The sequence below is a fragment of the Ceratotherium simum genome, chromosome 37 (assembly GCF_057802395.1).
Source record: "Ceratotherium simum simum isolate JZ-2026a chromosome 37, ASM5780239v1, whole genome shotgun sequence".
Lineage (NCBI taxonomy): Eukaryota > Metazoa > Chordata > Mammalia > Perissodactyla > Rhinocerotidae > Ceratotherium > Ceratotherium simum.
The window spans coordinates 689070-695041 of record NC_141936.1 but is presented as its reverse complement, the minus strand read 5'-3'; the positions used below and the strand labels follow the sequence as shown (position 1 = coordinate 695041).

Here is a 5972-nt window from a genome sequence, read left to right as displayed (position 1 = left end):
TCCACAAAATAACTTGCCAGGATTTTTATTGGGATTGTGTTGAATGTCTAGATCAAGTTGGGAGGAATTGGCATTTTGACAATAATGAGTCTTCCGGTCCATGAAAATGGAATATCTCTGCATTTATTCAGTTCTTTTTTTGAGTGCATTCATCAGTTTTGTAGTTTTCCTTATATAGATCTTGTACATATTGTGTTAGATTTATAACTATTTCATTTTTTTGGATGCTAATGTAAATGGTATTGTGTTCTTATTTTCAAATTCCACTTCTTCATTGCTGGCATAGAGGAAAGTGATTGATTTTGTCTATTATCCTTGTTTCATGCAACGTTGCTTTAATCACTTATTAGTTCCGGGAGTTTTTTGGTTGATTCTTTCAGATTTTCTACATAAGCAATCTTGTCATCTGGGAACAAAGGCAGTTTTATTTCTTCCTTCCCAATCTGTACCTTTGTTTCCTTCTTTTGTCTTATTGTATTAGTAAGGACTTCCAGTATGATATTGAAAAGGAGAGTGAGAGAGCACATCCTCATTGTTCCTGATCTTAGTGGGAAGCTTTGAGTTGTTTATCATGAAGTCTGTTGTTAGCTGTAGGTTTTTTTTTTATTTTAATATGGAACACTTCACAAATTTGTGTGTCATCCTTGCACAGGGGCCATGTTAATCTTCTCTAATTTGTTCCAATTTCAGTATATGTGCCACTGAATGGAGCACTATTGGGTTTTTAAAATAGATATTCTTTGTCAAGTTGAGAAAGTTACCCTCTATTCCCAGTTTACTTGAGTTTCTATCATAAATGAGGGCTAGATTTTGTCAAATATTTTTTCTGCATGTATTGACATGATCATGTGATTTTTCTTTTTTACTCTGTGGATGTGATGGATTACATTGATTTATTTTTGAATGTTGAACCAGCCTTACATACCTGGAATAAATCTCACTTGGTCATGGTGTGTAATTCCTTTTATACATTGCTGGGTATTTCTCTTCTACCACATGGAAGTCTGCTAACTGGAGTGGGTATTCCTATCCTTCCCCAGGTCGGTTAGACTCTGGTAATACCCCAGCAGGTTGGGATCTGGTTAACTAGGTTCTCCGAGGGCAGACCTTGTTAAGAAGAGCAGAGTGCTCTGGCATATTTCCAAAAGGCTCCTTTTCCCCTTCCCCAGCCAGGAGCATGAGGGGATTTTTCTCTGATATTTACTGTGGGAACCTGGTTGAGCTCCTGGAGGTAAATCTCACAGTATTGTGGGGGCCCCTATGACTGGGTCCCTGAGAGTTTTTACCTCTCAGACTTGTCTGCATGGAGCCTCCAGAAATTCAAGCATCACAGTTCAGGTTTGCCTACCCTGCTGCTGGTTCCCACAGCAGTTCCTGTTCATGAGTGTCTGCTCTGATGTGAAGGTAAACCATGAAGACCTATATGTCCATCTGTCCCTCCAGTCTTGGGGCAGCAGATTGCCTGTGTCCTCCTGTCTCTTATGGATCCAACAAGAGTTGTCAATTTTTCAGTCTTTCAGCTTTTTACTTATTAGGATGGAGTGGTGACTTCCAAGCTCCTCACATGCAGAACCGGGAACCAGTAGTCTCCACATCTATTTTCTTCTTTCTAGCAACTGCAAACCACAGCATCCCCAACTTTTATGTACATAGAGCCAATGACATGGAGCAATAGAATATAAACAATCTAGTGGAAAATTTTGGGTGTTTTCAATCTACCAATGTCAACATTGACAAATCCTCTGAACCATTCTTCAATCATCTGGTCCCATCTCAGGTCTCAACTTCAGTCTGCCCAGGGAGACTTGACCCAGAGGCCAGCACCCCCAAGGCAGGCACCTGCTCTTTTTTTGGTTCCTGGACTACATCGCTGGTGTGGAATTTCACTAGACTATTTCCTGGTGATGACTTTTGAAATGACGCACAGTTGTGAAGGCATTAGTATATCTAAGCCGAAGCTCCAATTTCATGGATTTGTATCTGCACTAGTGGACACTAAGCCAGCTCACATGTGATCACGCTGTGTCCTCTGGTTCCAGGGAACATAAGAAGTGCTACCAAGACCTGCTCCTGAATTTAATTATAGGCTTGTCATTAGTGCTGTTTTACAGGCCCAGCTGCTCCTCTCAACTGTGCTTCCAAGGAAATGTCAACTAGTCGTCACATTTGTCAGCTACCTGTTAATTAACTAGCCAACCAGTTGATGTTGAGGTAAGCAGCTTGGTCCCAGCCTCAGGACTCACCGTCTGGGGGAAGCAGATGAGGGATGACCAGCTACTGCACATGGGCTCAGCTGTACGACAGGCATGCTCTGAGTGCCCTGGGGGACAGACAGGGTCTCTGACTCGCCCCTCTCCTGCCTTCCCTCCAGCAGCTTTGGAACCATCAACACGAGATACCAAGAAGAAAAATGCGGCAGGGCTCAGGGTGGTGAGCGTGCATGGACGAGTTGGGGTAATAACATGGATATCAGATCTAACTCTGTTTGAATATGGTCATATTTTTTCTTTCTGGCAGAATGCACCAGAATCTGTTAACTTTGGAGATGAAATATCCAAAAAAGGAGTAAGTGGTGAAAAGATTCTTTCAATTTAAATTTTATTAATCTCCAGATTATTTAATATTTCAACCATTGGCACACATTACTTTTTGTTTTAAAATTTAATTTTTAAAAATTAAATGATAGGGCAAACTTCATAAGTAGTTCATGTTTGGCTTTTTCTTTTTGTAACCTAGTTCTACTTTTAAAACACAGAATTTTGGGCCAGCCCCAGTGGCCTAGTGGTTAAGTTCAGCATGCTCTGCTTCAGTAGCTGGGGTTTGGTTCCCAGGCGTGGACCCACACCACTCATCTGTCAGTGGCCATGCTGTGGAGGCAGCTCACATACAAAAATAGGAAGATTGGCAGCAAATGTTAGCTCAGGGAGAATCTTCCTCAGCAAAAAAAAAAAAAAAAAGAAGAGGAAACAAAAAATGTTGATTGGTACATTTAAAGCATCAAGGGCATATAGACAAAGGCGTCTGCCTCAGTCTCATCTGGACCCTCCTCAGTTTCCATATCCAGGTCAAGTGTACAGAAGACTGTGACGTCTGCAGGAGTCAGTCAAGGTATTAACTTAGGGTACACAGACAGTCTACAAGCACATGTGTGATTAAAAATAGACGGGTAACCACTAACAGAACAAAGACATGACCTGTAGCTTTTAAATTGATGAGTGGGGAAAAAGGAATAATTAAAAATTCATCAGTGGAGCAGATGCAAGGAGAGTGGTAAACAAGAACAAAAAATACATAGAACAAAAACAAGGAAATATATAATTAAAAATACCATTTACCAAGGTGGCAAAAACTGTACCAGAAATATAAGGTGTTACGACCTCCAAAGGGAGAATAACTAAGCATTACTGGCATAATTGTAGGAGTACACCACCAGATCAGCTGCGAAATCATATATCAATATGATATATATGTATATAAACTTCCCCACATAATTCTGTAAATTCAATATAATTCTAATAAAACCCCTAACTGATTTTTAATAGAACTTTATAAGTTTGGTATAAAATTCAAAGGGAGAGTAAAAACACCAGAACGTGAAGAACAAAGGTGAGGAACTCCCTCAGAGGGTCGTGACCCCTGGTGACGCCCTCGGAATGAGCATGCTGGTGTCACCATGAGAGAACCTCAGACAAAGATACAAGGCACATGAGGAAACTCGATGTGACAGGAAACTTTGCAGGACCATGGTGTCAGCCCAGGGATTGTGCTGAACCGACAGGTAAACCCTGCGTAAATATAAAATAAAAGCTAACGCCCCACTCACGCTCCACATGGAGGTAAATGGCAGGTTAAACAGGGACGTTAAAACGTTCAGAAAAAATATCTAGAATATATGAATAGTGCCAAGGTAAAAAATGCCACAAATAAAGCACAAAATGGCAAATCTTAAAGGAATATATTTTAATTTGAATGGATTAATTTAAAAAACCTGTGACCCAAAGACACCACAAAACTAACTGAAAGGCCTGCCCTCCAGCAAAGATGAAACATCGGCCCCCTTAGCTGCAGGGGTGGTGTACGCAGCTCTCCGCCTCAGGAAGGACAAGACGAGCATCCCCAGGGAAGATGCAGGAGGATGTGGACAGGGACGCACAGGAACAGGACCCAGATGGCCGGCTAGCTCAAGAAAGAGGTTCAGGTCCTGGAACAGCCAGCGACAGCAAGCCGTCAGTTCCCGTCAGCTCATCCACGTGACTGGGACACAAATGCTGGAGGCGTTGCGAGGAAATGGGCTCGAGGGCCCTGCAGGTGTGACAATCAGCACCACCTGGTGACCTCGGGAATGTCTACACCTGATGCGAGAACTCATGTCCCCGTTCTCAGCATCAGCTCTGAAGACTGTCCTGCTCGTCTGCTGTTTGCAAGGTTAACATGAGCAGCGAGAAGCTCAGCTGATGAATGTCAGTGTAAGCCAGCCACCCAAACCTGGGGATGCAATAGAACAGCTACATTTAAAACCCAGTTCTGTGCCCATCAGCACGAACTCGGCTCTGACACAACAATGAACAGAAAAGCCAGGCGGAAAAGGATCCGCTCACTGTGCGGTCTCTAACGTCAATACTGTGTATCAAAGCACATGGTCTAGAGATGAAGGGACTGGTAGAGCTGGAGGTGGAGAGAGAGAGACAGAGAGAGACAGAGAGACACAGAGACAGAGAGAGAGACAGAGAGAGACAGAGAGACACAGAGACAGAGAGAGAGACAGAGAGACAGAGAGAGACACAGAGAGACAGAGAGACACACAGAGAAACAGAGAGACACAGAGAGAGACAGAGAGAGGTAGAGAGACACAGAGATACAGAGAGAGACACAGAGAGACATAGAGAGACACAGAGAGAGACAGAGAGAGAAACAGAGAGAGGTAGACAGAGAGAGACACAGAGATACAGAGAGACACAGAGAGAGACAGAGATAGACAGAGGGACTGAGAGAGACAGAGAGACAGAGAGATAGAGAGATAGAGACAGAGAGACAAAGGCACCCATGAAGCCCAAGTATAAACACGTGTAGAGACCACTGATGCCCACTTGGATTCAGGGCGACGCCGTGGGGTGAGGAGGGAGGGTGGGTTTACAGGTCTTGGCCATCTCTAAGGCCTTCTTTAAAATCAGAGATCTGAAACAAGTGAGACAGATAGCTCTCGATAATTTGTATGTTGGCTAAATGGATGTTTAATAGATACAGATATACAATTTAATGTATATTTCAAGTTTTCCATAATTTAAAAAGTAAATTGCAAGGAGAAAAACATGCAATTAAAAAAATCAAATAATATGCCTGAAGTTGCTTCAAAAATGTGAGTGAAATTACAAATATAAGCAGATTAACTCATTCACAGATAAAAATGATCAGATTGTATTTAAAAATTTACATCTTAATCAGAACACAAAATAAAATGAACACTACCACAAATAGCAATGTATAAAATACATCCCTCTCAACTTTTCCTCTAGTACCAAACCGTGTATTGGGATAAAGTGGCTCAACTCTGCCCTTGCTGATGAAGCACCCACAGACGGTGTATGACCGGTGGATGGAGGGTGTTCCAGTAAAACTTTATGCACAAAACACCCCTGGCCTAACACCAAGACACCCAAGCAGGGAGCCAGCAAAGTCCTGCCCTCATCCTGCCTCCAGAGGAGCTCTTGTCAGAGTCCCAGACCCAGCCAGGGCCAGGGACTCCCACCTGCCAAGGGCCTGGCAAGGACACCGGAGTTTTGAGACTTTTATTGGGGAATAGAACTAAAAACAGTCTCCTGCCAACCCAGAAATCCTCTCCACTGAGGAGAAGAGAAAGAAACAGTTTAACTGTTGAATAAAGGTAAAGCAGAATGGGAGGCTCATCACAGGATCTGGCTAAGAGCTCAAGGACAGAAGGAAACTCCTCATTCACACACCAGGCAGCTGCACCC

The 5972-nt window shown here is 42.9% G+C and overlaps 1 non-coding gene across 1 annotated transcript; it reads right to left on the bottom strand.

Moving 5' to 3' along the window:
• Positions 1-607: 607 nt before the first annotated feature.
• Positions 608-714, bottom strand: LOC147912279 (U6 spliceosomal RNA). The gene has a single exon (XR_015550091.1). It is a non-coding gene; the product is annotated as a U6 spliceosomal RNA (small nuclear RNA).
• Between the last annotated feature and the right edge of the window lie 5258 nt (positions 715-5972).